Source organism: Falco biarmicus, chromosome 3, assembly GCF_023638135.1.
Source record: "Falco biarmicus isolate bFalBia1 chromosome 3, bFalBia1.pri, whole genome shotgun sequence".
NCBI lineage: Eukaryota > Metazoa > Chordata > Aves > Falconiformes > Falconidae > Falco > Falco biarmicus.
The window spans coordinates 28135212-28150314 of record NC_079290.1 but is presented as its reverse complement, the minus strand read 5'-3'; the positions used below and the strand labels follow the sequence as shown (position 1 = coordinate 28150314).

The following is a 15103-nucleotide window of genomic DNA, read 5'->3' as shown; positions in this document are numbered from 1 at the left end:
AGATTGAAACAAAACGCAAAACATGATACAGAACAAGTAATGCAAACACTGATGAAACACACAGGTGGTTGAATAGGCTTTTATTACCAGAAGAAACAACTGTGCTTTAAAACAGGATCACATTTTGGTTGAAAAATGAACAAAATCAGGGAATTGTACATTAGAGCCAGGTGCTTAATGGAACTAGAAACTTAAGAGAGTTTTTGCTTTTATCTGATGGTGCTTGGAAGAAACACTTGTGTTCAGTTTTGTGAAAGAAATGTTTCCTATTGTTGAGCTTTCCTTTAGAAAGACGTATTTCTGTTTCACCGGATAGAGCAGTTGTGTAGCTATAAATGCATGGCAGGCTGTGCAGGACAGATCTTTAACTACACCTAGCCTTCCATGAGTTCACTGGCAGACAATTGGTCCAGGTTAATAAGGATTAAAACATATCAAATGATTCTGAAAAAATGCCTTAATGCTAGCCTTCCTAACCCCCCTGTTTTATCTGGAGCAATATGAGCACAGCAACTTTTGTTTGTAAGTGAAAGGGTAAACTTTACACTTCCATGCAGTCACGCCCATGTCCTGCTTTACTAAAAACTGGGGTCCTGCTTTACTAAACCCTGCTGTTCAGAAGATTCACACCAATATCCTTGTGCTCTGTAGGGCTGCGATGCAAAGCTGCAAGTAATATCAGAGTGCCACACTATGGCTTACATGAAAGGGCCTGCCAAGGCATCATAGTCATGGTCATGTTTGTCTGACTGGGATGGCCACTAACACAAAATGATTTGCCTGGGGGTTACAAGTGAGTCTGTGGAGAAGTATAGATTAAGACCCCCACCCTGAAGAGTCCCAGAGTGACAGATTTTTGCCCTCTACCAAATGACGTAGCCTACCTCTGCTCGGTATCTGATAAATGAACTGCATTTCCAGCATGCAGCAAGGTGGAAGGCAAGTGCCATCCCGCTGGCTGCATGGCCAGCAACAGCCCCAGGGACAGAAGGCTACTGCACCAGAACAGAGGCACAGGCAGCTGGATCTGAGCGAGAAATCCAGGGAAAGTGGAAAACACTCCATGTCTAACAGAGGAAGTAATAAAAACAATCAGTCAAACCTGCCTGCAAAGCTGCAGGCAAGGAGATAGGCAAATGCTCCCCTGGCTCTCTTGAACTCCACTGACATGTTCCGAGGCCAAAACCGTGAAGGTTGAATTCAACAAACACAGAAGCACTGGGAGAAACTGCATTCAGAAATCTCCTTTGCTTTTTTACCTCTTTCAACCCTGGAATTTTACGAAGAGAGCACCTGGATATCGCTTCCCTCTTGCAGAGCGGAACATGAAATACGTGACAGCGCCGCACGGCAGGCACAGGCTGGGGGGCTGTGGCAGCCAGGGAGCTGCCGTGCCATTACGCAGCGTGCAGTGCTCACTTCAGGCAAGGGAGGGTTTAGAAAATGGGTATTAGGCACAACAAAGCATTAGAAAAGTGGATCATGCTGGTTTCTCATTGAGAAGGTTAATACAGGTGATAACAATTTACTAATTCTGGAGAAACTGAGGAGCAGAGAGGTGCGGTATTGGACATCCACCTCTGCAATGTTCACGTCTTTAAAATAAAAGGATTAGAAGCTAGAAAAGGATTAAAACTGAACCAGGCAGGGTGAAGTGTGTCTGCCAAGGATCGATTAAAAATCAGCGTCAAACCCACACATGGGGGAAAGAAACCCCTGTATAGAGTCAGGTCAGCAATGTATGTGATAATGTCCCTCTATACAGACAGCTGAGTAAAGAGCCTGTTTCTCTATAGACCAAAGGTTTTTCTTTATCCTTGCTTCTAGCCACGTTCCTCACTTCCTTTGCTTCGGTCCTATTAAAAACCCACCGCTTTGTTTGACAGACTGGAGCTGCCAGCCTTTTCGTCATGCTCCAGCAGGCTGGCTTCCTGCTGGTGGCCATGGTGAGAGCTTGCAGCTCACCAGCTCTCCCCAGCCTCGGGCTTCAGAAAAAAACACGTTTCTACTATCAAGGTTCTTTTTTCCAAGGATTCCCACCCAGTTATGCACAATGACATTTACCACATCACCTGTGACTGAAGCAAATGCATCTGGGTGCATTCCCCAGCATGGGGGCTGACTGGCATAGCCATTCCCTCATCCATGAGACTGGAATTTGTATCCTCCTGAAGAGTAGTCGTGTGCCACCTGCCTCATGGGACGCCCCAGTGGCACATGCTAAGTCCTAGACTGGGCTTGGGCACCAGCTGGGAGGATATGAATTGTCTGGGAGCAAAACTGGGATAGGGACTGCTCCAGGCAGAAAGATTTCGATCTCTGAGCTCTGCTGCTGGGGATGCTCCCTGCTTCTTGTAATACAGACACAGCCAGTGTCCATAGCACAGCCACAGGCATTACCTCAGGAAACTGAATAGTTTCTCACCTACTTGTATGTTAATGCTAAAATAAGAAATATCAAGGTTTGGGGGAAGTAAGCTGTTACATACTGGAAAGGGGTATTGAGAGAGGGTGATGAATTAGACTCAAGGCCTAAATCATTGGGACACATCCTGCAAGTGGCTGCGGGCTCTGTGAAGCAGGAAGGGCCAGGTGAGGTGGGAATGGTGGGGTGCTGGGGGATGATGCCTGCCAGGTGCTGGTGCTGTCCAGTGACACAAGCAAGCAAGGGCCAGGGCATCTCCATCGCAGCTCTGCACGAAGGCTTCTGCCTGATTTTGGCAGCCCTCTGCTCACAGCAACGCAGAGCCCAGAGCCTTGCTCCCGTGCTGCGGGTACGTGGGTCCTGCTCTCCACTGCAACAGACGCTGCTCTTCACATATGTGTCAGTGGCACCCCTGAATGTCAGCCCCAGTGGGGCTCAGCCCTTGTACCCTTAAATACCAACCTCGGTAGTCTTGACCCTTGCATGCCAAATGTCAGCCCCGTGGGCTCAGCCTCTGCCTGCACACAGCAAGCCCATTGTTGGGGATATTCCAGACCCCAGAGCGGAGAGAGGGCTCTGGTGCGGCTGGTCCAGCTCCCCAGCACCCCATGTTTAGCAGCAGCATCTGTCCAAGCAGCATGAGAAGCACCTGGGTCCGGCCACCACCTCACACAATGCTTTTCACTATGACTCTGGGGATTTCCACCGGGAGGTGTAGGCACTGCTGACTCCCATGGGGCAGAGCTGGGGGGTCCTGTGTGCTGAAACTCCCCCATGCAGAGTGGGGCAGCTCCTCTTCATCTCCCCACGAGGGCCGTGGAAGGGATAGCTGGTCTCCAGCCAGGGCAGTGAGGATGGCATGCTCCTCCCATTCAGCATGTCAGTGTCGGTCAGCCACACCAGAGGTGAACTGCTGGGATGTGGTGACAGCAAGTTGCTGCTCTAAGCATTTAATTTTTAATTCTTCTCAGGGCTTCTTTTCCACTGCCCCTGGTCCCGTGTTCCACACACACCCCCCCCCCCCCCCCCCCCATCAAGGGAAGGCTGCTGGCACCCATTTCTGGAGCTCACCGTGTTTGGCTGCATGCCTGACCATCAGGGACAAGAGAGGAGTGTCCCTGGCCAGCCCAGCTGGGTGCTTCCAGGAGCAACTTGGGAGCAGCCGCTTTCCCAGGTCATCATTTAAGGACAGGACACCTGAGTCAGCCTGAGGGCTGGGTCTGCATCCCCAAGCAGTGGGATCTGCCTGCACCACCAGGCCTGGGGCCAAGCTGTCTTGGGCTTATTTTCCCCTCCTTCTCCTTCAAAGGAGTATCCACCAGCAAGACAAACTTTTGGTCAAGTTGGGCTACAAAGACCTTGGATGGCAGGAGCACACTGCCTGCTAGGGCACCTTCCCACCGTGCTGGCCATAAGCACATCCCCCGTGTAGCTGGAAGCCTTTCAGGTATGTTCAGGCTTCCCCTTTGAAAGAAGAACAATAAACATTTCTCTGCAAGAGCAGCAGCAAGCTGCACAAACCCGAAGCTTGTCCCCAAGAAGCACCACTGAGGGCTGTCAGGAAGGAATCATCACGTTCATAGAAAGGAGGCAAAATTGCCTGGAATACTGGGAATTGCCACTTGCCTAGTAGTCTGGCATTAGGGGCAGCTTGGAGCCCCCTCGGTGCAGACACAAGACCGTGTGCAGCTGTCCGGCTCCAGCTGCAGATCCCTTCCTCTCCTCGCTCAAGCCATTCCTCTGCTTAAAAACGTTATTTTGGGAAAGAAATGAATAGTAGGAGCAGCACTGGAAAAGCACGGGGAATTCAGCAAACAAAAGAAAAGCTGCTATTTTCAAAAATGCCTCAAACTGGTAACTGTGGCTTGTTTTAACCCCTTCTCTCCCAGCTGCCTCTCCACTGCCCTGCCTGGAGTGCCATCTGCAAGTGTGGTGGGAGCCACGCGTAGGGAAGGTGTGTTTTACTACAGGCTCTCAGTACGGTAGCAACACCTCAGTGAACTAATAACTGAACAGATGGTAAACTAATAGTGAAATACACTTCAATTTTTAATCAGATACTTTGAATTAAGTGAGGTGGGGGTTTCTGCAAGGGTCCCTGTGTCTAATAAAAACAGCAAAAGTCAGGCAAGCAGTCACCCTACTTAGGGCTTCTGTCACATTTTCTCATAGAATCAGAATCATTTCGTTTGGAAAAGACCTTTAAGATCACCCAGTCCAACTTTCACCTAGCATCTCTGAGATAATTGCGGTTTTCTAATTAGGGCAGCACAAACATGATGTGGATGTGGTGAGTGGGGGGGGTCTAACCCTGCACAGCAGCTCACTGCCTGTGGTTCGCAGAGAAAAGGCCATCACTGCTGCAAGAAAAGAAACTGAATCTGCCAAGACTGCAGATCCAGGTAAACATTATAAACTGATCTTACCAAAATCACCAAGACCCCCATGGAGGTGATGTGGAGTATGTTATACTGTTGTTTCATCAGCTCTCATTTATCCTTGCCACCAGTGTGACCAGGTCTGCAAGGTGTCTTTGCAGCTCAGGTCAGCACTGTCACGGCTCTCTTGGCTGTGGCATCCTGCACCAAAGGAAGGAACAGGTAACATCTAGGCCACCATTGCAGGCAGCTCTGCAGGTCCTCCTGACAAAAGCAACAAGCCACCTTCCCTCATGGGCTAAAACCTAGCAGAAGAGAGGCAAAATAAGAAAATTGGTGGAGCCACTGCCTTGATGATGCTGGAAGAAGAATGATTAAAGTCTGAGCTTGTGTTTCCAGTTCCTAAAGCGACACTGCTCTGCTTGAGTGCTGCTGTGTGTGTTGGCTGGGAATCTCACGGATGCCATGGAGCCAGCGGTAGGGACGGGGGCTGCTCTCTCACGGGCAATCTTGATTTCTGAATTGTCATAAAAGAGTTCATTTTGTTTCTGGAAGATGACTCCAAACACTGTTCCCTGGATTTTCCCTTCCAAGAGAAGTATGAGAAAATAAAAATCTATTTTTTGTTCAGAAAGAGAAGCGTTCCTCTTTTCACTGCCCCTGACCTTCCCAAACCCCAGCACTTCTGCCTTTCACTGAGCTTTGCTTCTCAGCTTTTACCTTAGCAGGGACAAGGGAGACTTCCTTGGCAGGAGTCACTCAGCTCCTTCATCAGACTCTGATGCTAGAGGTAAAGCAAAATGTAGACAGTCTTTGTGCAGAAGTGTCCGCTACCCAGCAGCTCTTCAATAACTCAGAGACCAAACAGTCCCCTACAGACCTCAGAGCTGTAAGTGGTTTAACATGATGTGCTGTCAAACATTACATGCCTTGCAACTCACGCTGGGGATTTTGATTAAGGAAATGCTCCAAAGAAGCAAGGAAGAACTGCAAATTCTGATAATGTTCTCAGTTTTTAGTAGTAATGTAATTGAAAGTGAATGGTGAAGTGAAATAATTGAAAGCGAAATCTGTGTGCTGTGTCAAATCAAGCAAGAGGAGACCCTGGTTAGGCTGAAAGAGTGTCCTTAGCCAGCCATAATTTTGCATTCTTCTTGTTCTCATCAGCTGTGAAATAAGTCTACAAAAATGCAGGCTACCCTTCAGATGAGACTGTTTTAGTAGGGTCAGAACGACTTTATGTGAAAAACCTCGCGCAAGATAAACAGCTCTGAATAGGATGCTTGACAGACAGGTCCAAAGGAAAACAGACAGTGTTTCTGCTGACATATAATTGCTCTAATTGGACCTGGGCTTGCTAAAATGGTGAAGTTAAAGAGGACTCTGCAATCATGCTGCCATTCTGCGCAAAAGAATACTGTTGTGATAGGAAGCATATAGCAGTTGTGGAAATAATAAACGGCTTTGTGCTTGCTTCCCCCTGGTATCTTGGATTTGCCATTAGGAACACACACACAATATAAGCAGAATATTTTCTTTAGAGTTAAAGGTTCTCAGAGCTGAATTCCTTCATGGCTGAAGTCTCTTTGAGTATTATTCAGTTGAAGTTAGACACTTCAAATGACCTGGATCCATTGTGTTTTTGCAGTCCTGGAGGAGACACAGAAAGTCTGTGTGAGGCATAATCAGGGAATCTGCCTGCTCTAGGTGTGAGGGAATTTAGCGAGGAAAGAAGCTGACTTTGACCTTCTTCAGCTTTAACTTGTCTTCTCTGGAGTGAAAGCCTGTAAACTACCTGATCTGCTCATCTTCATAAAACCTTCATACACCTAATCTTGGGTCTCTCCAAAACCTGATCTCTTCTATAATATGAGAAAAACCACGAAGCTCTTAAAGGCAGAATCTATGTCCTCCAGTAGCACGTACTGTGCAAGGGTTGACTGCGCAGTGTTTCTGCATCCCTATTTTGAACCCAGCATCCAGCAGAGGAAGCAGCCCTTTTAGCCACCCATACATCAGACGGCAGCAGAACGACAAAGCATCACTGTTAATGTAGGAAGCATTTAGCTTTCCTGACCCCTTCAGGCAGCTCTGTTTGACAGGAGTGTTGGCTGGCCCGTACGGCAGATGCCCAGGGACACTGGGCAGTGCTGCCAGAGGTCCCTGATGGGGCAAACCCAGCAGTGCAGGAACAGTGAAAGCAGAACGGCCAAGCAGCAGCAAGCCTGCCCCAGCCTCATCCTGCTATCCCCTGGTCACTTTGTCCTGTCCAGGGCTCTCCTTTGCCCACTTGCCCCATCCCACCCGGTCCATCGTGCCCCTGCAGCAGGCCAGCCCAGCTCTGACCCACTTCCAAGGCCCCGTTCTCTCAGTGGTGAAACTCAGTACACTAAGAGGCTTTGTGACAAATGTGGCAGGCATAAACCTGTCTCAAAGCTTTGCAGCCCCAGTGTGCACCTGCTTCCATGCACAAAGCCAGCTGAAACACTGCTGCTCCTCTGGAGTTCCTAAGTAAATGTGCAAAAATATGGGTGTGATGCTCAGGAGCTGCCCACCTGCAAACGGCACTCACAGAGGACTCCCCAAACAAGGCCACTTATCCAGAAAGAGCCAACCTGGCTTATTGCACCCTCCCTGACAAAAATACCTTCTTGGGTCATCTGCAGCAGCACCCTGCAGCTCCTGCCCTTTGCTCACATTGCAAATACCAGACCTAGGTTGCAAGACATGCATCACCTGAAATGTGAGCAATGGGGCAGACATCCTTCCCTGCACCCAGAGAAAGTGCCAGGGTGTGGGTGGGTGCAGGAAGGTGGCCCTGGGCAGGTACAAAAATGGTCTTGCTTCTCAGAGCACACTGCGGGTGACAGTGTCCCCAAGTCACTAAGAACCATGTCACCAGCCAGCCTTGCAGTCTTGGGTTCAAAGTCAACACTTCTCCTGCCCTGCCCTGACTGGAGGAGTGCTGTGACTATCTCTCAGCAGGAATGTGAGAGATGTATGGGGACATCAAAGCATCAAACATGGCCCACACTCAGCTTCTGCCCCCTCCCGATGCCAGCTTTGCTTTGTGCATCAGAGGCTTTGCTCCATGTACGGGCCTATCCAACATCCCAACAAGATGGTGGGAAAAACTGGCCACAGATGAAGCTCTTCAAAATAGCGTCTCACACAAAAATAGACAGGGTTTATCAACACAAACCCAACTAAAAAGAGAGGATGTCTTAATTTCCAGCTAATGTGTCTATGATAAGCCAAAGATTGTAACAAAAATAGTAAAAAGAGTAAGGATGGACATTGGTGAGATTTATGCAGCTAAAACTCTGCACAACACTGTGAACATGTCCAGCAAAAAGTCTTGAATTACAATACAAGAGAAATGGAGCTAAATGGAGACCTCATCCTCTGCTCTCTCCTGTGAGAGGAGGTATTGCTGGGAATTCCGGGCACTGAGCAAATTAAAACCAGCATTTCAGCCCAAACTACAAGCTTCTCGGCTTTTTTGTGTATAAATCAGATCCTTACATTATGTCAGTGTCATTTTGTGGCTGAAAGCAATTCAGCAACTATCAGCACAGCCAGACTGAAATTCAGCAGAACAGGATCTGAGCACTTCAGCTCTTAATGATTAGATGTTTCTGTGGAAATGAATCTTACAAAAAAATGAAGTTCAGCAGAAAGTTGACAGCGTGTAGAGACCGCAGAAGGGAGAGGAACTCTACAACTCGGCCTTTACATTTTCCACCTATAGGATTTCAACATTTGTTGAAGTTGTAGTGAGGGCAGCTTCTTCACAGTGCTCCCTCTGGGAAATATCACATTCAGCAATTCCTGAATTACAGTTTCTAATTATATTTTCATACTGTAATGCTGTCTGAAATGCAAATTTGATGACAGAATAATTCAATACATGTAAAATAATTACAAAATTACTGTTTCTGAAACCTCAGCTCATACTCCCTGCTATTTAAGAAGATAAATTTAACAGCAGCAAAAGTACAGCCAAAACATAGTCTATTTTTTTAACTGTTATCTGACTATAAGTCTTCACAGATTCTGGCTCACCATGGAAGATTATTTCTAAAATATGACTACCAAAAACATTCCAGAGTTAGGATTTTTGTTACTTTAGCTTGGAACCAACAATCAGGTCAACTTTTTTTTTTTTTTTTTTTTTTTTTTTTACATTCAGAGTACCATATGCATGGCATCTGCATTTAATTGGAAAAGCAACTGTTGATTAAAATGTCAAATCTCTACTGCAGCTCAGCTATCGTTTAAACCAGTTGTTGCTAATGTTGATGATGCAGGACATTAACACAACGTAATGATTTTTAGCAGGGTAGAAACGAACTTCTGCAATATGTAATTTAAGAGCCTGAAACTCCATACTGCTATGTCAGTTCCCAATGTCTGATGATTCCTGCCCCCATACAAGGGATTTTATTACCCCCTGAATTATTATCTTTAGTGCAACTAGGACCTTTAAAAAGATGTCAGAAACCTTATTCTGTTTGAAAAATGCAGGAAGGAGTCAGTGCTCTGCGTTGCAAGGTTTTTTTTAGGTTGTATTATGCTGATAGCCTAAATTTAGACTGTCATTGCCCATCAACTCAACCAGATCAAGGTAGAGTGTGTTATTATTACTAGGCTAGAGGCACCCACAGCTCGCGTCTGGTTTTAATTTCCTTGGCTGTATCCAGCTGTGTGAAAAGTGACTCAAGGAGATCGCAGTCCTGGTTTTAGCCAAGGTCTCTCCTAAGGTGATGTGCTCTGGTTCCTCAGGACCTGCTGGTCTGCTCGCCCTTCTCCATGGACAAGGAGGTTGTTGGAAGAGATCATCTCCTCCTCACGTGCATGCAAGGGGGTGTCTTTGCAAATGATATGAAGGCTGATGGGAAGTATGAGGGTCAATCTGGCCTTCCCAGAAGAAGGTGGAGTGTCACCAAGCCTGTGTACATGTCATTTTTTTCTCTCTTTTAAGTCAGAGGATTTCAAGTCCAAGTAAGCTGGCAGTCTCATGGCTGTGGCATTGGGCAGAAGATGAGGGATGGGCTGCAGCCACCTTCCCCCTCTCTCAGCAATAGGAAGAAACCTACAGGCTGTTTGTTCTTTTGTCATGGTGGCTGAAACCATGGTGGGGCAGAGGTGGTGGGATGCTTAGCATTACATTGCCTGGCAACTTCGCACACTCCCAAGGTAAAATCCAAGTGTTTGTTGAAAGGGTTTGCTGCAGAGCTGACCAGCAAAATTGAGAGCATGAAATCACTAAGCAAAGGCATGCAGCCCCGAGACAACCCTCACACACTGTCCCCTGCCCTTCCCTTGAGGAGGAACCTCTGCTTTTTCCTCCAGTCGCAGACTCTGGCATTGCCCGTGACCTGCCTGCCTGCCTGCATCTTGGCCATCCCCACCTCCAGGGCTCCAAGTAGCCCGGGCCAATGGGAAGCTCAAATCCCCCAAAGACTCGGCTGGAGGAGACAGAGCTGGTCACTCTGCCAAGCAGGACACATCCTTGTGCAACCTCAGTGGCACTCACCAACTTCCCCAGTAATACTGCCCCTCAGACCTCTTGCCACAATATGTCCAGGACCCTTCTGGTAAAACATGAAGCAGTTTATTGTTCTCCTCTCTCACGTCAAGTTAGTGCTTTTTGAAGACTTGCTCAGTATCACTAAAGCGAGATATATCCATCCTAGCTAGACATGATGAACCTATTTTTAAAATACTGCTAATTAATAGCTCTTGAGCAGAAGTGGCATCAATTATTTTTCCCCTTGCAGGTGTTTTCAAGGCATCGAACTCACCAGGACACTGTATTCAAGCCTAAATAAATGAGATGAAGCCCCAGCCCTCACCAGGCATCACTGCCACACTGACGACTCAAGTCAAACCTGGCAAGTGACTGCAGTCAGACATGGAGCCAAACCCTCCAGACGTGAAGGTGAATGACTGTTCTTGACTGGCAGATGCTGCTTAGTGCAAATCTGTCCCCTTACTCCATGCCCCCATAGAGTAAGCTGGTGAACCAGCAGATCTTGGAGGACAGTGAGTCGCATTGACTGCTTCCCCCTGCCCTCCTCTCCTACCCCACTGCTCAGACACTAGGGAGACTCACATGCAGGTGGGGGACCACAGCCGAAACACGTCTCCCCATGCCATCCAAGAAGCAGCTGTGCCCAGCTCAGCCTGAGACGCCAAGAGCCCACTCCCCACAGAAAGACTGCACTTGGGGTGCTAACACCTCCGCACCGAAGCCGAGAGGCTCCTGTAAACCTTGATGAGGAGCCAGCCAAGTTTCTCATGCACTGATGCATTGGCATCAGGTGAAGAATTTAACAAAGAAAATCTAAAATATTTCAGCCCCGCCCCCCCAATTGATATTTTAGGTACAAGAGTTAAATTGGAAAGAACAGATGAGATAACACCAAATGAAATGGTTTAGAGGGTTCAAATGCATTTATCCTTGTTGCTCTGTTAAGAATGCCAATTAAGCCACAACTTTCCTTACAGAAGTGCTTTCAGTTTTAATCTCTGCCTTGGCTCCCTTTCTGAAACAATTACTTCTGCTGCATTTGGTAACATTAGAATAATTTTTATAGATTTTTTTAATCTTTTATTGCTCCATGTTTCAAATTGTTTTGTAGCCTCATGATTGTTTCAGAGTGGCAGCTGCTTTAGAAAACCATTACCATTATCAATAAACCTTTTGAACTTTGGGAGGAAGGGAATCGGAGTATTTAATTAGAGAAGATAAGAATGATCTAGCATACTTTTCCAGGAAACAACAGACACGATGCTTCAGCTGTAATTTGTTCTTAAAACAAATCTATATGTTCCCACACAAACAAACTCAGTCTGTAGCACTAAACTTCTTGAGCCCTGCGATCTCCTTCCCCACAACAGCCCCCTTGGAGTAAGTGCAATACAGAAACATACCCCAATCCCCTCTTGTTTTTACAAAAGACCCAAATAGCATTTCATTTTTCATTTACTGTGGTGCTGTTCATGCTGCAGTTCTTTTTTTAGCTATTCTGACTGCTCTCAACCTACAACAGAAAAAAAAAAAAGGCAAAAACCAAGCCATGTGTGTGCATGTGAGAAAAAGGGTAAAAGCCTGTGTTACAGCGATGTTGCTCTCTTGGCATATTTCAGATAATTTTTCAGGAAGCTCTTGATCCTTTCCTCTGTAAACACTATACAGTCAAGAGTGCTGTGTGCCCCAGGAGAGGGACCAAAAGCCTGTGGAGTGTGCAGGCTACAGGGACTCCGTGTGAACAAAGATGATTTAAAGATTCAAACTTTGGGAGTTGGATTTCAAGCTGTTCCTAGCTGCATCAGCTTCTGGCTTCTCCCTCACTGCACATGTTGGGCAAAAAAACGCCTGAATTGGGCAGCATTAAAAAACTCCAAGTCCCAACAGAAGTATAAAGCTGTAGAGATGCCCAAATCAACACAATACCTAAACATAATTTCTTTTAACTCCCGAATGCATTAGCCTAAGATTGCTCATGTTCATTTATATTCCTAAAGTGTCAGATGAGAACAATATCATTTTATTCTCTTTTCATGGATCATTAATCCAAATTTAACTCTGCTTTGCAGTCTGCACACAGAATTAGTAACTGGAAGCTGCTTTGCATTTATCTGATAGTGCCGGGCTTGTTCATCAAGGCAAACTTCCAGCCAAAACAAACAAGTGAAAAAAATATCAGTCGCGATAAGCCGCTTTCTATTCTATTTCTTTTAAAGGATGAAAAAAAAAAATAATAATACCTGACGAGAACATAAAGCAAACGGTTACCTCACACTGCAGAAATGCAAGTTTTTAATAGTCCATGCTCTGGCAGCCCCTGAGAAACAGCAGCGGCGGTGGCGGCGGGGATAAATCCAGCATCCACTGGGTTCTCACAAGGCTTTGACTGCGCGGCCGAAACCGCAGGCTCTGCCTCCAGCTGACGTCAAGGCGGCTGTCACATGGCCAGGCGCAAGCCCAGGGAGCACTGGTTGTCCTGGCAACCCCAGCACTGCTCTGAAATTATTTCAATAGGTCATCTGTCATACTGCGCGCACATTGGAACCATCACGGGCGCCCGGACAACCCAAACACCAAGGGCTGGCTAGAGCTGGCTGCGCCGAGGGGTTGGTCCCATCGCCGACGCTCTTTTAACCCTGTCCCCATAAGAAAAAGCACCTCCCTCTTCCTCTTCCTCCTGCATCCTCAGCTTCCAGCAGAAAAAAATCCCCTTACACACCTGGCTTGCTCAAGCAAAAGGGCAAAGGCACTGCCTTCTGCATGTACTGGGGCACCTCGGCGATGCGTAGCCAGGCGCTGCACCGCCTCGCTAAAATTAGGGTCTTTCAAAATGACACATAGCCGAGATTTTATTCATAGCCACCGAGATTCACATTTGGTTGCCAGCATCAGCAGTCCTCGCCAAGGCAAGGAGGGGCGGCAGCCACGCGGGGCTGCAGGCTGGACCCCAGAGGTGTCCGGCCAGCTCAGCCTTGCGTCCCTGAGCCTCGCCCACCGGCCCTGCTCGCCTGCCTGCGATACTTCTCCTGCTGCTCCCAGCAGAATGTCCTGGGAATGGGGACGAAGCAGTGCCTGCCTCCGCCAGGCTCCAGCTCTCACTTCTGCAGCCTTATCCTGCAGGCAGAGACACAACACCAGTGTCTCAGGTTTCTTTGTAACTCTAGCTAAAATCCACTCCTTCCCCCAAATTTCCTTTTTTTTCCTCTCTGCACAGCATCTTACCAGAGCCCACAGCACCCGCATGCACCAGGGGCAGGACACGGGAGAGGCCGGGAGCAGGGAGAGACTTTCACCTGCAAGAAGCAGGGAGGAAAGGCAAAGTGTTAGCAACCAGAAAAATACTCCTGTGCTCATCTGAGTCAGTGCTGGTGACTGGTGCACTAACTGGCACCCAGGATATGAAATATCAGGAGCCAACACCAATAGATGGTGAAAGTGGAAGCAGATGTAAAGCCGTATGGGATCTGCAAATGCAAACACCAGGGCATCCTCAGCTGAAGCCTTTGCAACAGACAAAAGAGAAAATATTAAAAATGAAAAGACAACCTGGGATGGGGCATAAAGTGGTGCTGGGGAGGGCTTCCCCCCATCCAGGGCAGAGGGAGGATGGTGGGGATGCGGGAGTGGCTGGCAGTGGGGGGACCACTGAGCCCCATCACCCTTCCCTACATCCTTCTCCCAAGTGCAAGAGCACCAGGAGCTTGGGATTTTTAGCTCAACATTAACAACAGCCAACGTTGGTTTATGAAGCATTTAGTGAGACATGCATCTCTCTCTCCAGCACAGCTTATAACCCACCTTTCCAGCACTGCTGCCATGCTGGAGATTCTCGGGCAGTTCATACTAGGGGCAAAACCCTCTGGGATGGTGAGCTGCCCCCCAGGCCTCAGTGCAAGGCAGTGAAGAGGGCTCAATGAGTTATTACAATAGAACAAGGCAGCCCCCGCTGTCTAAAATTCTTGCCTTAAAAAGAAAATATTTACAAGTAGCCAAGAAACCTGTGACCATTTAACAGAGCAAGAATAATGATGAATTCTAAAAACCCCACTGATTACTACATGTGTTACATATAATCACACATATTAATCCAGTATAGAAGGCTGAAACTTCATGTCAACACCCACCAACAGACTCTCACTGTCATATACAGAAGTATTTTTTCACTTAATGGCAACGTCTGCACAATACAATGGGAAGTTTGGGATTGCAGTTTAAAACGACACCCCTCAACACTGCGCAGTGCGTTGCTTTCTGTCAGTCTGTCAAAGCTGTGTGCACCTGGGGGAGATTTTAAGGGGTTCGATTCTTTGAAAGTCCCTTTCACAAAAGCAGACAATAAAACATGTGTGTTTTAATGCTCACAAAACATTTCAATAGCGGTTTTGCTGATGCCCTAAAGGGCTGGCGGAGGCGGCCGGGCAGGGTCCCCTGGAGCTCCCCACAGCAGCCACCCGGGGACCTGCGCCTGCTCTGCTCCCACCCAAGCCTGGTTCTCCACACCTACAGACACACGGGTGTGCAGAGCACCTCTGTCCTCCAGCATAAAAATAACCCTTTCACTCACTTTTACCGGTTATTTCTGCTGCAGGGTGAGAGCCCAGGGGAGTTACTAAAACATGCACGGTGTTTATAAGGATGTATTAATTATATGTTTTGAAGGTTATAATTTTCAGCCAGTTGAAAGATGCTAAGCAAAGAAAAAATCTAAGACCAATGCTCTCAAAAACATATGATAATAGCAGCCTAAAGCCTGCTGTTCCCAGG

General features: G+C 47.4%; 1 protein-coding gene across 6 annotated transcripts in view; it reads right to left on the bottom strand.

Annotated features, from left to right (window-relative positions):
• The window catches only part of NCALD (neurocalcin delta), a 60782-nt gene extending 48020 nt beyond the window's left edge, over positions 1–12762 (bottom strand). For 3 of the 6 annotated variants that reach the window (XM_056331487.1, XM_056331488.1, XM_056331484.1), the window contains exon 1: positions 12580–12762. The gene's annotated coding sequence lies outside the window, so the exon portion shown is untranslated. The remainder of the gene's footprint in view (positions 1–12579) is intronic. The other 3 variants (XM_056331485.1, XM_056331486.1, XM_056331483.1) reach the window with 2 other exon arrangements.
• Between the last annotated feature and the right edge of the window lie 2341 nt (positions 12763–15103).